At 44.0% G+C, this 17,605-nt stretch overlaps 1 protein-coding gene across 2 annotated transcripts in view; it reads right to left on the bottom strand.

Annotated features, from left to right (window-relative positions):
* LOC135217932 (probable E3 ubiquitin-protein ligase HERC4) overlaps window positions 1–17,605 on the bottom strand; it is a 267,751-nt gene that overhangs the window by 163,818 nt on the left and 86,328 nt on the right. The window lies entirely within an intron of this gene.

Raw genomic sequence — 17,605 nt, 5'->3', positions numbered from 1 at the left:
TATGATAAAAAAATTATTTACTAATTTTAAAATATTAATATTGATCAATACTGTATTAGTAAGTTTAATAAGATTAAATGATATCACATAATAACTAATTATTCTCTCTCTCTCTTACAGGGATGTATGCTTTTTGTATGATAAATGATTTACTAATTTTCAAATATTAATATTAATGTAAAGAGCAATCACTTCAATAAAGAAAATACTACAGTGAATTAGTAAGATTTTAGTTTATAAATTTTAAAAATTATGTAAGAAGGAAGGAAATCCCAGTCTTCACGCATCTTTCTTTCGAACTCCAGGTCTCTCTCTCTCTCTCTCTCTCTCTCTCTCTCTCTCTCTCTCTCTCTCTCTCTCTCTCTCTCTCTCTCTCTTTCTTTACTGAGATGAGAGATTTTTATGGTACACGTATGTGTAATATGTTTATTACTATTATCATAGGATAATAATAATAATAATAATAATAATAATATAAATAATAATAAATATAATAATTAATAATATAATAATAATAATAATAATAATAAACAAACAACACCATCCCCACCAACAGAAAGGCTGCAGAAGGAAATGTAGGGGCAACAAAAGCGCAGCTCCTGATAGACAAAATGATAAGTGAATAACAGTTAGGAGAAGGAAAATACAAACCTAAGCATGGCATGGATAGACTATAAGAAAGCCTTCGACATGATACCACACACATGGCTAATAGAATGCCTGAAAATATATGGGGCAGAGGAAAACACCATCAGCTTCCTCAAAAATACAATGCGCAACTGGAATACAATACTTACAAGCTCTGGTTAATATCAGGAGATGGATCTTCCAGGGCGACTCACTGTCCCCACTACTCTTCGTAGTAGCCATGATTCCCACGACAAAAGTACTACAGAAGATGGATGCCGGGTACCAACTCAAGAAAAGAGGCAACAGAATCAACCATCTGATGTTCATGGACGACATCAAGCTGTATGGTAAGAGCATCAAGGAAATAGATACCCTAATCCAGACTGTAAGGATTGTATCTGGGGACATCAGGATGGAGTTTGGAATAGAAAAATGCGCCTTAGTCAACATACAAAAAGGCAAAGTAACGAGAACTGAAGGGATAAAGCTACCAGATGGGAGCAACATCAAACACATAGATGAGACGGGATACAAATACCTGGGAATAATGGAAGAAGGGGATATAAAACACCAAGAGATGAAGGACACGATCAGAAAGAATATATGCAGAGACTCAAGGCGATACTAAAGTCAAAACTCAACCCCGGAAATATGATAAACGCCATAAACACACGTGCAGTGCCGTAATCAGATACAGCGCAGGATAGTGGAAATGGACCGAAGGCAGAACTCTGCAGCATAGATCAGAAAACCAGGAAACATATGACAATACACAAAGCACTACACCCAAGAGCAAATACGGACCGACTATACATAACACGAAAGGAAGGAGGGAGAGGACTACTAAGTATAGAGGACTGCGTCAACATCAAGAACAGAGCACTGGGGCAATATCTGAAAACCAGTGAAGACGAGTGGCTAAAGAGTGCATGGGAAGGAGGACTAATAAAAGTAGACGAAGATTCAGAAATATACAGAGACAGGAGAATGACAGACAGAACAGAGGACTGGCACAACAAACCAATGCACGGACAATACATGAGACAGACTAAAGAACTAGCCAGCGATGACACATGGCAATGGCTACAGAGGGGAGAGCTAAAGAAGGAAACTGAAGGAATGATAACAGCGGCACAAGATCAGGCCCTAAGAACCACATATGTTCAAAGAACGATAGACGTAAATAACATCTCTCCCATAAGTAAGAAGTGCAATACGAAAAATGAAACCATAAACCACATAGCAAGTGAATGCCCGGCACTTGCACAGAACCAGTACAAAAAGAGGCATGATTCAGTGGCAAAAATAAAGCCCTCCACTGGAGCCTGTGGCAAGAACATCAGCTACCTTGCAGTAATAAGTGGTACGAGCACCAACCTGAAGGAGTGAGAGAAAACGATCAGGCAAAGATCCTTTGGGACTATGGTATCAGAACAGATAGGGTGATACGTGCAAATAGACCAGACGTGACGTTGATTGACAAAGTCAAGAAGAAAGTATCACTCATTGATGTCGCAATACCATGGGAACACCGAGGTTAAGAGAAGAGAGGGAAAAAAATGACATTTTTTAATAATATAAAGTTTCACTTATACTTCCACGTGGTTACTTCTGGCTGTCGTCTCCTGACTTCACGGCAGAATTTGAAATGCCGCAGGTAGCGCTAATGGTTTGACAGGTGATCCCTCTACTCTTTCCAGCCCTCTACCGTGTACCGGGAACCATTCTTCAACAATAAATCAGAATTTCATGCCTACCTGTCCATATGAGGGGAAGGAAGTGCGGGCTCGTTATGTAACCACCGGGTTAAGTATAAGTGAACTTTATATTATTATAACAAATTTCATTTTTCACTTATATATACTTGCCCGTGGTTACATATAGCTGATTGACAACATTTAGGTGGTGGGACAATGGCACTAAAATAACAACTGTGGAATTATCCGAAATATATGTTCCTTACCTTTAAGAACCGCTTACTCAGTGGTTTACTGCCGTCTGTATCTGCTGCCTTTATTGTCCGACAGGATTATATGGATCCGTGCGTCGGACACAATAATAAGTACTTGCCGTTGAGGACGTGACCGTAACGGACAAGACTTATAATGCCACCTGCTCAGGGCCCGCGTCAAGTTTTTTTTAGCCCCAAAATCACCACAAATACAATGAAAAACGAGGGATCACCACAACCGTTTAAGAAATACACCAGACCTTAACAGACTGCAAGATTACTCACAAAACTCCCTGTATCTTCATTCCAGACAACCTTAAATATACAAAAAACATAATCAAGGGAAAAGTTAGTGAGGATGGGATACATCCTTTCTCTCCCTCACCCAATACCGTGTCATTCACAATGCAATTGGCCCCGATGTACTGCAATTTCATATGTGGTTTGCATATGTCAGATAATAGAGTTGCGAAGACCGATTGCTTCTCCAATATGTTAGATTTACTAATGTCTTTCAAAGACAGATTACTTCTAAAGGCCATAGACCTTAGACCTGCTCTATATTTCATGCAGCTTTGACTTTACACTTTGATATCTGAGTCCTGACATTGTCGTTGTGCCTCAGAAATTCAAGTTCCTTAAAAAGAAGGATCGCGGCATTTTAGAAAGAGGACGATAAGGATATTTCACTGAACACCACAGATTATCACTCTTTACCTCTTATCCTTGTGGTCCTTTGCACGATATGTCCTAGTGCTCTCACTGACAGAGAAACATTTCAGGCTCATTAGGCCCACTTAACTCCGAAATGTTCTTTGTAGAGAAAGAAACGAGCCAAGGCGTGAGGGATTTTCATTCTTAGCCAGAAACCCCAGCATTGAATGAGCAATGGCATGGCCCTTACGAATCACTCTCTTATCAATAGCATGCAGCTCACTGATTCTTCTAGCTATGCTACAGCCAAGAAAAAGGGTCCTTCCTGGTCGGATCTCTAAAAGAACTAAGGTATCCGTTCTAATCTTCTGACATCACCATTTAAGAAACTACATCCTGTTCCCACTACTGTTCTTGACTCCTTTGCTTGGTCGTATCAAAGGAACGAATCAGGTCTGAGAGGTCTGTGATTATTAGAAATGTCCTAATCCTCGATGTCCTTGGAACACCGAAGACAATAGCTCATATAACCCCTAATCGTCTGTGGTAGAACTTCTTCTTCTCACGAAGAGAAGAGGAAGTTAGCTAACAGATCTATAGGGTCTTTAGAGACGAAATTCCTCTTCTTTGCACCAAGGCTCTGAACTTGGACTTGGACCCACTTTTAGCTTGGTACACCTCGATCAGAGATTCTCTTCTGGTCTAGCATAGCCCTTGAACTCCTTTGAAAATCCCTCATCTTTCTGAGGAATGCTCGACAGTCTGAAGCGACTAGTCGAAGAGCGGACAATGGTTATGGAACCTCAGAAAGTGGGGCTGTCTGAGTAGATCCTTGCACCTTAACGGTAATTCTCTCGGAAAGTCCGTCAACAGCAGTATAGATCCGTAAACCATTCCCTGGCCGGTCCAAAAGGGGCTATCAGAGCCATCCTGACGTCTGATGACCTCTGAACTTTGCAAACGAATCTTATCCTTTTATAGGTGGAAAGGCATACAGATCCAGATTTGACGCAGTCCAGAAATCATGGCATCCACTGTAAACGCCATCCTCGTCTGGAACTGGGAGCAATACAAGTGGTAGACGAGCTGTCTTTTCATTGTTTGCGGCGAAGAGATCCAACGAGGACATCCCAAATCCCCCCAAAGCTTCTTGCATATTTGAGGATGTAACGTCCACCTCCTTGGAGAGACTTGTCCTCGTCCTGCTGAGAATGTCTGCCTTTACATTCTTTCGAGCCTTGAATAATCTTGTCTCAAGACAACCTTGTTCTCTTTCGCCCGAATGAGTAGGTCTCTCGCCGCCTCTCGCCACAGAGAGAACGAGTGTGTCCCCCCTGTTTTTTGATGTAAAAGAAGAGAGCCGTGTGTTGTCGTGCTTGAACCAGCACTACTTTCCCTCTTACCTCTGTCTTGAAGTGCATTAGAGCCTAAATGAATCCCTCAACTCTTTTAGATTTAATTTGCCAGGTTCTCTGATTGAATCTGCCAAAGTCCCGACACTTCCTTTCTCCCCAGATAAAGGCTCCCCACCCCTTTGTTCCGATGGTGGTCCTGACAAGAAGTAAGGTTTTGGGGCTCACTGGCTTAGAGAACAAGCCTTTTTTTTTTCCCTCTAGCCTTCCTTCTGATTTCCACCAAAGTCGGTCCTGTTTGCTTCCTTACGAGATGGGAACACTAAGGAGTCCTGGGAACTTCTTCCTTTGCCACTTCTGCTTCAAGTAAAATTGAAAGTGGTCTCTATGTTGAGCCTGCCCCATACTTACAAATTGCTCTATTGATCCAGGTTCTAAAAGGCTCATCCACTGATTTCACCGAGCAAGTTTGTCTGACGAGAATTCGTGCTATTTTGTTCACGCATGATCGATCCTTGGCGAGAACGGAAAAGCCTGACAAAGAACTGAATTCAGTCTCACTCCTAATAGAACTATCTCCTGAGAGGAGTGACCATGACTTTTCCTTGTTTACTAACAACCTAAGGCTTTCCGTCATCCTTACAGAAGTCTTTTGTAGGTCCTCCACACACCTTCTGTCTGAACCTTGCCCGAGAAGCAATCGTCTATATACATGATATTCATATCCGTTCTAGATTGAGCCACTTTGCTACTGAACAGAACTCTGGTGAGCACTGTGGAGCTGCGCAGGCCCGAATCAGAGGGCCCTGCACTGTAAGATGCGCCCTGGAACACGAAATCTCAGGATCTTCTCGATTCCGAACTGAACGGAATTATGAAAATAACGTCCCGCAGTCTATGGAACCATCCAATCTCCGGATTAAGAGCTGCATACGATTGGGTCGTTTCCTATAGAAAACTGCGTCTTCAGGAACAGAAGGCGTTCAGGGCACTGACTTCCAGCAGCGTCCTCCAACCCCCCGTGGCCTTCTTTACAGGAGAAGGCGATTGTAACTCCTGGTTCCTGCGGAAGTCCACTAACTCTATTGCCCTCTTTGCCATAAGGCGGAACTTCTTGATGGATTTGCAGCAAATTTTTCGGAGTTCCTTCCGAGTAGGCTGACAAATTCACAGGAATTTCTGTGAGGGGGGGTGGCTTAGAGATGACTGATGGTGTAATCCTTCCTTCAAGGACCTGGACCGTCCGGATCCGCTCCTAGATGAAACCATTCCTGCCGAAGGTTAATCTGGGCTCTACTGCTGTGTGGAGGATTACGGCCTACTTCTTGATGAAGATGGAGTGGGTTTTTAGAAGAGGCTCTACCTCTCCCAACGAAACCTGAGGAATATCGAACGGGAGCTCATCCTCTAAATTGGTTTAGGATCTTTCCGTGGAGGAAGCACCTCGAGAAGCGAAAGAACCGGAGCTATCTTCCTGGGGCTTCTCACTGACTGTGATAAAGAAGATTCCTAGTCCGCTTTTTGGTGTTAAGAATTTGAAGCGATCTCGCTCACATCTCTTGCGGAAATTAGGTGTTTCTGTCCAAGGAGGAGACAAGGCAACTTCTGTTCTATGAAACCCCCTTTCGACAAGAAGTAGCACAAAAGCCGTATCTTTCTTCAACACTCCATAGGCGAAAATGGCAGCGAGCTCCGAAGCTCCTCACAGATCCTTTATCGATACGATCAGTACCGAGGCAAAATCCTCACTGCTCCTCCGAAATCAAATGACTTGAACTTTCCTGGCCAGCGAAGCAATGTCCCAATCCAGTGAAGCTGAACAACTTCGAAAACACGGAAAGCCTTATTTGCAAAGATGCTCCAGTTCATTTGTTTGAAAAGAAAATCTTAGCAGTATTAAGGGCTGCTCTGCTGGAAGAGTCCACGAGACTAGAAAAGTCTCCTGACGGCAGGCCAGTCACACCCAGGGAAAAACTTCGGCGCAGTGTCATACATACACGCTCTTGAACGAAAGTCTCGAAGGGGGAAGACCAAAAACATTTTTCCCCTGTTTCCCTCTTCTCCAAAAGCCAATCGTTAACTTTCTTGATCGCGTTTCTTAGCCAGAAATCGAGAGGGACATACGCTGAACGAGGACGAGGAGTCGCTTACTGTCCTTTTTCCACTGCGAACTAGGAGAAACTGGAACTGAAGGCGCAAAGAATCTCCAAGTTGTCACACAATATCGTAAAGGAGATTTTATACCCCGATCCAAATGCTTGTCCTTTTTTCTGTAGTCCTTCTCTTCTTCCTCCAGTCCCCGAGCTTCCTCGACGAAACTGGCGAACATGTCCATCGGAAGAGGAATCCTGTTTCGTCGCAGTCACGCCCTGACGCGTCCGAGGAGGGTTGAGAAAGCAGGAGAATACGTCTGAGCATGTACTGAGCTTATCCGGCGGCTGATCTGGCGGCTCGTTGGCGGCTTGAGCTGGCGGCCGCGCTGGCGGCTGCGGTGGCGCTCGAGCGAGAGCCTGACGTGGCGCCAATAGACGGAGTTCAGGAAAGGAGTCCGACTAGCGCCTGAAGTGGCGTCTGAGAGAAGTCCATGGAGAGTCTGAGCCTGAAGAGGCCGACTGCAAAGGAGCCTGCAAGAGACTGCACAGTATTTCTGCGGAAGATTGTAAGGCGGTAGGAGCGCATTTCGGGGACAAAGAGATTGCCAAAAGCTCCAAGAACTGCCTAACTTTGGCATTCATCTGTGCAAACACCCGAAGGGTTGAGGATCCACCGACGTAGAAGGATTATCCACAACCACATCTGAGCCGCAGGGTTTATCGCTTGAGGAGGCTCTGGAATGCTCCGAAGTGGTGTGCGTGTCGGCTTCTCCAATTCCTATGAGAGAAGGGCGATAAATCGAACCGCCGTAGAAAAGGCCTTCAGGCTCCTCCCAAAAACTACAGAATGTTCGGCAGCCGCCACCTTCCTTGGGACCGCTGCGCGAAACATTCGCCCGGACCTTTTCACGGTCCTAGAAGTCCTTATTACGCCAACCTCTATAAGAGGAAAAAAAGACAAATCTGAACTAGATTCACTTTACGAAAAACACTTCCCGCAACACCTTTCCATGGTGAGGGACAGCATCCTGGGATACGGCTACAGGATTGCTTTGAGGGGCGGCTGCTCGGGAGCATGTCCCCCGCTCGCCTCCCTTCAGCTTTCGGCATGGCCTCCCTACCAGGATCTGGGGAGTTTGACAGGGGCCTAGAACCTAGGAGAAACGAACGGGCCGAACAACCAACCTATCCTCCACTACACTTGCACTAAGTAATTTTTCCACACTTAACTACCACTTCTTGCACTGTCTCCACCCCATTTTCTGCATAGTGGTGAGGAAAGAGACAATTTCAAGTCCCATATCGGCTCGTAATACTGACATCAGTATCGGGATCGGGAGATAACAGATTCCGGGGCAGGAGCAAACCACTACGGGTTATAGGAACAGATTAATAGAATTCATAGGATATCCTGGCTACTCACTAACTTAGAAGAAGATCTCCTGTGAGCCTTTCTATTCTATTTTTTCTACTTTCTCATATACTTTCGTGCCTTCCCCGCATGAGATGTTAGAGACTTACATTTCTTCACATGACGTATTCTCAAAGAACTTGGACATTCAACGTCCCCTACAACGACACAAGTAGAATGGGATCAAGTGAACTTTAAGAAGTCATAGTCTTACACCCCTACTACACACCCTATACTGAACAGAGCCGGTTGTCAGACCTCGTGAGAAATTCAAATAATTCCTAAAAGGACAACAATATTCAAACCAAATAACTATATCGCTATCAAAAAGGATCAGTAAACTCAAGGTACATCACCAAAAGGATAAAACCAAGGATGAATCAAATCCAAATTAAAGAGAACCAGCAAGGAACCGTGTTAACCGGTTCCGACGGCAGGACACTTCTGATTTATGTTGAATATGGTTCCCGTTACCCGGTAGAGGGCGGGAGTAGAGGGATCACCTGTCACCATTAGCGCTACCGCGAATTTCAAATTCTGCCGTGACGTCAGGAGACTACATCCTATATGTACTACCCGGGTAAGTATATAAGTGAAGGGATAAGTATCAAGATCTGAAAATATATTAAGAAGGATATTGGATATGGCAGTGGAAATTGTACCCATAATCATAGAGCACTAGGCCAAGATCCCAAGAACCTTGAAAAGGAATCTAGAAAAAACTAGAGCTGAAGTAGCTCCCAGACTCATGCAGAAGTGTGGTGATCCTAGAAACGACGCACGTAGTAAGAAAAGTGATGGAACTCCCTAGTAGGCAGTATCAATCCCTGACCCCACACTATAAATATCACCCAGTCGTATGGAGGATTGTGATAGAGCTAAAAAAAAAATAATAATAATAATAATAATAATAATACTGTAATTACAATCTCATGTTGAAATATTTTCAAATACTCTACGATAACTCTCTCTCTCTCATCTCTCTTCAGAGATTTATGTTTTTTTGGATGATTACAATGATTTACTAATTTTCAATATCAATATTAATGTAAACAGCAATGATATAAATTCATTAAAGAAAAATACAGGGGTTAATCTAAGTGAATTAGCAAGATTTTAGTATAGATAAAAGAATTATGTAAGAATGAAAGAAAATGATATTGTTATGATACAATAAAGTTTTATACATACTTACCTGGCAGATATATACATAGCTATTACTCCCTTCGTCCGACAGAATCGAATTTCGCGCACCGCGGCATGTAGGTCAGGTGATCTACAACCCCCGCCGCTGGTGCGGTAATCGGAACCATAGACCCGTTTTCTTAATTCATAGTTTTTTTAGTCCAGCGGTCTCCTGAGGGGAGCTGGGTGGGCCATTTAATTGTATATATCTTCCAGTAAGTATGTATACACACTTTATTGTATCATAACAATGTCATTTTCTACATTCAACGTACCTTGTCAGATATATACATAGCTGATTCACACACATTGGTGAGGGTAAGACAGCTATTTACTGATATACAGTAAAACACATGACGTTGTAGGGAATTAAATAAATAACACCTTGTTTTCCTACGTGTTTAACGAAGGTCGGCTTCCTAGCTATTCTAGTAGTCTGCTTCGTCTGAAGAGCCTCAGCGAGTGTGACCTATGGCTAAGAAGTTCTTGTAGAATCTGTCAATGGGTACTTATCCACTACTTGACGAATCTAGTGGTCATTTGTTCATGGGGTCCTTACGCCACTTAATGACAATACCCAATGCCTATTGCATAATTTAAGGAGCACAACACCGATCCCGATGTCACCTGATCCTAACACGAGGGTTTGTGCTTAATTTGAAAAGAGGCTATCCCCAAATGCATTTCAAATAACCCCAGCAAATAATACCTTATGTTAAATAAAAAAAAAAAAAAAAAATTTAATTCACTAGTTAAGGATCCATGTCGCTCCCTATCCCAGCAACGCATCCGTGTAGACCCGTATAACAAAGGAGAGAGGATCTTCTCATAGTCCCACCTTGATCTCCTTTGTGCAGGGAGTCACACAGAGTTGCATCTCCCCGTTATTACGAGCTAATATGACTCTCACGACATATTGTTATGGAAATAACAGAATTGTTTAAAGCTCGCACTCAAGCTGCTTTAAATTTCTTAGCTGTTTGAAGGAACATCAAGTTACTCCAGAGTCTTTAGCGAATATACCACTCTTCAAGAAGACCAGGGCTTTCTTTGCAACAGATCTCTTCTGATGGCCAGAGCCTGGATTGCGCCTGGCTGGCGCCTTGCCCTGCCTTGCGTCTCCGCGCCTGGCTGGCGTCCTCACTCGGCGCCTGGCTGAGCCTGGCGCCTCGCGCCCTGACTGGCCGCCTCGCGACCTGATTGAGCCTCGCGCCTGGCTGGCGCCTAGTGCCTGGCTGGCCGCCTCGCGCCAGCATGCGCCTCGCGCCTTCCTGGCGTCTCGCGCCTGCCCTGGCGTCTCGCGCACTCGCCTGGCGTCTTCGCTTCTGGCTGTCTGCCATCGCGTCTGGTTGGCGCCTCTATGCGTGCAGTTCTGCTGGTGCTTCGCTTGCCTGGCGCCTCGCGTCCTGGCTGTCTCCTCGTGCTGGCTGTTCTTCGTGCTGGCTGACTTCTCTTCTCTTCTCACCCACTTGCTGAGATTCGAGCTTGTTAAGAGTCTCATTGAAAACTGGCGATGTCCCACCTCGACACTTTATTTGCTGATTTATTTGCCTCTAGCGCATCATGCGCCAGATTGGAGGCTACTCCTTCTCCTCATCAGACAATGGCAGTGATTATTTGGACTGTCTGCTCTCGTCTTACGCCTGTTTGGCAATTGGCACTACATTGTCTTAAAGTCGAACATCCATAATCGTTTATCAGGAGAAAGGAAAAGGGGGAAGAATTCTTTCACTTTGAGCTTATGGCCTCTGCACAAGGGCAGGTAAGTTTAGGCGCTACATTCCAGTGACGATAGGAAATCTAATAGTCCGAGAGAACAGTCTTCTCGAGGAGGATCATACTTGATACTTCATTGACTAACGAAGCAACTCTTCCTACATGTTGACGCGTTCTCTCGTTGCAAATCTTCCCTATCCTTGCAGAAGGCCGGAAAGAGCCTGGAAGTTTACGAGACTCGAGCTGAAATTGGGAGGATTCCCAATTTCTAGCTCTTTAAATATATTTCTTCGGGAACCTTCTGGGAGTAGTTTTGAGCCCTCATCGATTCCAAAGACTCTGTTCAGCAAACGTTTAAACCTTATCTTCATTTGTAATAACAACTTAAATCCCAAACATACCTGCTGGCATGAGCCCATTGCGAGTCTTTCTAGAATTTGATTCCAGATTCCAAGCCCAAAATCTCACTCGTGTCCCTTTTGGTCGATTAGTACAAAGAGAACATTGATGAGGGAGCAGTTCCATCTTGTCAGATCACACGTGATCTGCGGCCCAAATAGGATCCATTGTAACTATAAGCCTCCAAGTCCTTGGGGTCGTATAGAGGTATGTGTAAGATCCTGAAGATCTTAATGCTCCTCTATCTCAATTGCCCTTATAGAGACAGAGTAGGCCTTTTACTGCGTTCTTTGATCGCAGATATACTACAAAGGTAATTCTTCCCTCTGAAGGAAGAAAGAACGCTATTGGTTTCACAAGGTATCGGAAGAGGACAGTTCCTCATTCCCTCAAGCACGCTCTGCAAGTAATTTTATATCTTATCTCCATGGACTACTGTCATTTACCTTGAAAATCCTCTCATTCATGTCCATTTCTTGTCAGTCCTGCACGCAGACATACTCAGAGTGGAGAGGTTGTTAAGGTCCATTTAATAGATGTGAAAGAATATCAACTGTCTTGGAAAAGACTTCCCGAAACCGCTGTGAGAAGACTGACCTCTGAGAATCCAACCTCTCTAAAGTCCTAAAATGAGGCTACTATATCCTCTCTTTCTTTGACCTCCCTTTGGTCTTACATTCTGTAAAGAGTTTTTATCTTTTAGGGGAAAAAGACTAAATTTTAATTCCTTTCTATTAACATAAAGATGCGTATATTGCTACCCTCTCTCTTAAATTTCTTTCTTCCTGTCCTCGTGCCGGGCAATCGAGAGATGGAAAAATCTATCATCGTTATTCTGCAAAACAAATTATTATTAGGCCTATTCTCCTCTAACTGATCCAGGATCGAGGAGAATCATTCAGATTCCTATCCTAAGGCCATCAGGGCCGTAATGTACGGTTTCAGATACTTTTAAAGAGCCTCTCCCCAATACTGAGAAGCTTCCGTACGAGTCTTTTTCCAGTACCAAAACATTCAAGGTCTCCCTTTTTATATGTTTACATAGGAGTAAGGATATATAGCCATCCTGTTAATAACATGAGAGAGGAGAAGAGGGGCTGCTGGTTCACGGACCTAGCCGCAAACGTGCATAAAAAAGTGGGTTGCCAAGGTCTTTCTAAAACCTGCCCCAGATTAACTTTATGAATCCGATATATTTTCTATCACTTTGTCTCATAAGGTTAGGAAAGCGAGAGACCGTCCTAAAGATAATCAGTTCTCTTCACCATGTAAAGTCTATTAAGCAGAAGAATCCACTTATCCTGACACGTACTACTTCGCCTGTGCGATATCAAGAATAATTGTCAGTACGGGTTTGATCTGGCAAAAGAGTTTTCTTCTCCTCAAAACAACTCCTCTTGCCAGGAAAGAAGGTCGACTCGACACGACACTATTTTAACCTGACATCAAAGTCTGTTCTTGTTAGAGACTTTCCGCATTTTCAGTTATCCTGACAGCCACCACGGCGCCTTGCGACACTTGTGTCCTGTCAGGAAAAAAACTGATCTTGTGTCAGTTCTCAAGAGGAACTCCTTGGAAAGTCATCTCCAAATACTGAGAAATTGGAGGTCCTGATGTCGTGCGCCTGGCTGGCGCTTCGCGCCTGGCTAGCGCTCGCGCCGGGCAGCGCTCGCGCCTAGCTCTGGCGCTAGCGCCTGGTTGGCGCCTATCAACTGGTTTAAAGCCTGGTGCTCGCGCCTGGCTGACGCCTCGCGCCTGCGTGCGCCTCGCGCCTGGCTTGCGCCTGCGCCTAGCTGGCGCTCGCGCCTGGTTAAAGCCCTGGCTGGAGCCTTTTATGGCCTATTACTTGCAACTTGGTCAGGAAATCTCGATATCAAATAAAAGTGAGTGCTGTAAAGAATCTATATCTACAGTACTTCCATAGTTGGATGTTTCTTCTCATTTTCCTTCTAATACGAGTATATCGAAGGGGAATTATTCTTTCTCGGTTATTCTTCCGTATCCCCCCCCCCCCTTTTTTTCCTGAACGCGAATGACCACTCCAGTGCGAGGGACTGAGTAACTTCCCAGCTCTATGGTAGGAAGCATAATTAGCTCTAAGGTATATCTATATAACTAATTATTTTCTAGTTAGTAGCCAGTCCGTCTGGTGCCGCTTATGATTCCTTATGGCGATGTTTGATGAAAGTAACAGTCTACAGAAGACTGTTCGTCCCTTCTTCTTGCTAAGAGATCTATGAAGAAACTTCTCACAAGCTTCTCACAACTCTTTGCAATAAATTTTAGACATACTTTAAACTAGTTATTATCGTCGATCGAGGTTTCTGCACGACTCGCAAATTCTTGCATTGCTCTTATTAATATCTCATCAAACGAGAAATATTTTGGATGGTGCTCTGTAATGCTTATTGGCACAAGCTGGCGCAATTTTGGCGCCAGGGTGGCGCAACTTGCGCCCGAGGCTGTACGCAACCTGTGCCAGGTGGCGCCATCTGCGCCAGGCTTGCGCCTCCTACTTATTATCTTTATGTTTATGTGCAGAACAATCTGTGTCCTTTATGGTACCCCCGACTCCTTTCATATGTTAATATTCCGTTTCCTTATTATGAAAAACTTTTATATACGTAGTATAATCCATTCAGGGACCCCATGTTCCCACTAAAAGAAATGTTACCCTCCGACTCATACAACTTCTGCGCAATATCCGATTCTAAATACGGTTTGTGTCTTTCTCGAAGACTTAGCCATAATACCGTAGTCTGAGTGAATCTCTATTCCATCTCTCTTCTCACTAAGTATGGTATTCTATAAGCCATGCTTTCGTAAGTATGAGTGCATTAATAATATCATGTTCTGCTGCTTAGAATCCCCTTTAATCATGTTACCTACGGTAACCAGGAGCTTTAAAAGGTTGTAATATCCTTCTTATTGAAAGGTTCCTAACAAAAGGCAGACAATATTTTATTTATGTAGCTTCAGTATTCCCTCAATCGAGGCTAGGACCACGATTGTAGGAAGAGATACGGTTAGTTATCCCATTTCCGCAGAGAGAGAGCTGTCAACGACCCGCCAAATACTGAGAACAAGATGGTACTTTTGCGACTGCGTTGGTCTTCAAAGCGAAAGCAGTCTGCCTTCCTTTCCAGAGTTGCCAGTTACTCCTTCAATAAAGGAATCTTATAGATTATTATCGACCTTTCAGGAAGTTTTTATATAAGCATAATTAAGGCTAACAAGACTTCGACAAGTCTAGAACTAATAGGTGTCGTCTAAACAATTCTTTTAAACCTATTCCTTCCTATGAAAGTCCTAGAGAGGGACTGGAATTCATGGAAACCTCTTCTACAACGAGAAAATTTCTATCCTACTCATCAATCCCATATAGATATGCTTCTCCGATCACTTCTCGAAGACACGATGCATCCATATAACTCATACCTCCGCATAGGAATCCCTCTATAGTACTGTTACATTTAAGGTAAACCGTATTAATTTAGGAATTTTGTAAGGATTTCCACTGACCATTTACAATAATTTCGGTATGTGTCTATGCTTGCCATAACGTATTCCCAAGGCGATTTTGTCCTAAGCATGGTAGGAGCTAGAAGCTTAAAATTCTAATATATGCGTTTATCACTCAACGAGATCCATATAATTCAATGTCGCTTGACAAACAATCTACATCGTTCTCACTCATAATAGATTTAATCTAAAAAATGCACGCGATTGGGAATTTTATGTTGAAATAACAAATTTTCATACCCAATGGGATGCGCTCTCCCGTCTAGTTTGCGAAAAAATGTTCAGCAATGAGTTTATCCACAAATGTTTATCGATACTCTAATATTAGAAGCGCGTAAATCGTCGCCTGATTCCGAAAGGTGGATCGATTAATGTCATTCTCATTTTGATAAATTCCTACCAGAAAGGCATTATACGGATCTTCACCTATTTCATGCATTTTGAAGTTCTTCTATCCATCGTACCATAGGCATAAAAAGGGAGAAACACTGTTTTTATGATGCCTTTCCATGGCTATCCTTGTCATCTGGGACGCTCTACAGAACCTTCCGAGGGGACGCCTGACCGGTGGGGATTTCTCTAAACCTCCTTACCTGTTTACGACATTCCCTTCTCCTCTGGGCTTGTGAGATTGGGAAGAGGTCCTAGACGCTTAGAGCAGACAGAGCCGATCAACGCACCCTCCATTGTAATGTGGGAACCTATATTCCTTCTTACGTTCTAAGAGTTCGCATTGTGAACTATATCCAAAGTCTACAATTTGCAGAAATATATATTGTAGATTCTGCGAGTAAGAAGTGACGAGGATGCAACAACCTGTACTGTTACTACTAATCATTGCTCGTTAACACAAGAGCGAATAAAGCCTTCTAAAGGATAGTTACTTTTCTACTTCCCCCAACTAGGAGAAAGCGTACATTTCCTCAATCAACTCTAACACTTATTTGTATTAATGAATAAATATAAGTAATTCCTTTCATGAAAGTATACTTAATTCACTTTCGTGAAAGTGGATGAGTGTCTACCCGAAAATTATATTGTATAGCATACAATAAAGTTTTGTACATGCCTTACCCTCAGATATATACTTAGCTTATGTCTCTGACGTCCGACAGAAATTTCGAATTTCGCGGCACCAGGCACTGCTCAGGTCGGTCAGGTGATCTACCCGCCTGCCGCTTGGGTGGTCAGTAATAGGCACCGTCTCCCATTCTCGAACCGATTTTTCCGCTTCACCTGTCTCCTGAGGGGAGCTGGGTGGGCCATTCGTCGTATATATCTGCCGGTAAGTAGGTACGTACAAAACTTTATTGTATTCTAACAATATCATTTTTGTACATTCACCTCCCGGGCAGATATATACTTAGCCGATGACAACCTTGGTGGTGGGTAAGATACAAGCTATTTACTGAATAGACAGGTAAAACAAACATACGTTGTAGGTAATAAATAAATGAAAACCTTGGTTCTACTTGTTCAGGGCGGAAGATTCCATGTCTAGATGCATAGGAATCTGCTTCGCCTCAAGACCTCAGCTGGATGTGACGCTATGGCTAATAGTTTCTTGTGGTCTGTCCGATGGGGTCTTATCCATTTACTCGACAGAGCCTCTTACATGACAATATGCTATGCTAGTTGAGCATACTTAAGGACACAAACCGATCCCGATCACCTGACCTAACACGAGGGTTTAGTGCTTTAAGTTGAAAGAGTTATCCCCAAACTCCTTTCAAACAACCCAAAAGAAAAAACACGACGGTTAACTAAATTTACTCCACTAGTTAAGGATCAGTAATCGGCTCCCTAGTCCCAGCATGTATCCGCAGACACGTATCAACCAAGAAGAAGGGTCTCTCGTAGGTTATCTTTACATCCTTCGATATGGGATTCCAACACAAGAGTGTGCATCTCCCGTATGTGACCGCTAATATGTCCCCTTATGACATATTGTTTAAGGAAAAGAAAACAAGAATACAGAAAAGCCTCGCCTTCATGGCCTTTTAATTCTCATCTTTGTTTGAAGAATCATCAATGGCACTTGTCAAGTGCTTAGGAGATCACATTGTCTCAAGAAGCCAGGGCCATTCTTTGATATAGATCTCTTCTGGTTGAAGCCTGGAGCCTGGCTAGCGCCTCGCGCTGGCTGGAGCCTTGCGCCTGAATGGCGTCTAGAGCCTGCTGGAGCTTGCGCCTGGCTGTCGCCTGATTGTCTCCTCCCTCCTGGCTAGCGGCCTCGCGCTGGCTGGAGCCTTGCGTCTGCTGGCGCGCTTGCGCCTGGAGCTTGGCGAGACTTCATGATTACTGTCCCCTAATGAGTCTGCATGCCTCAGAGTTTCAGCGAGGTAGGGACCTATGACTGACAAACCCTTCTGGATCATGTCAATGGGGCTAGCCCGCTTACACGACGAGAGCCTTCCGATCGTGCCCCAATGGGGGCTGACCCACTTACATGGCAGAGCCTTACTGTAATCATATCAATGGGGACTATCCCTCTTTACATGACAGAGCTTTAGGTTTCTCTTTACTGGAAGGACCTTGCGCCTGGGATGGATCCTCCAATTCCTACTGGAGCCTAGCCTTGAAGGAGCCTGGCACCTGGATGGCGCCTGCTGGCCTTCTGAGCCTGGCTGGCTCCTGGGGCCTGGCTGCCTCTAAGCCTGGCTGGCTCCTAGAGCCTGGCTGGCTCCCTAGA

The sequence above is a fragment of the Macrobrachium nipponense genome, chromosome 9 (assembly GCF_015104395.2).
Source record: "Macrobrachium nipponense isolate FS-2020 chromosome 9, ASM1510439v2, whole genome shotgun sequence".
NCBI classification, from domain to species: domain Eukaryota; kingdom Metazoa; phylum Arthropoda; class Malacostraca; order Decapoda; family Palaemonidae; genus Macrobrachium; species Macrobrachium nipponense.
This window is presented reverse-complemented; position numbering and strand designations above follow the sequence as displayed.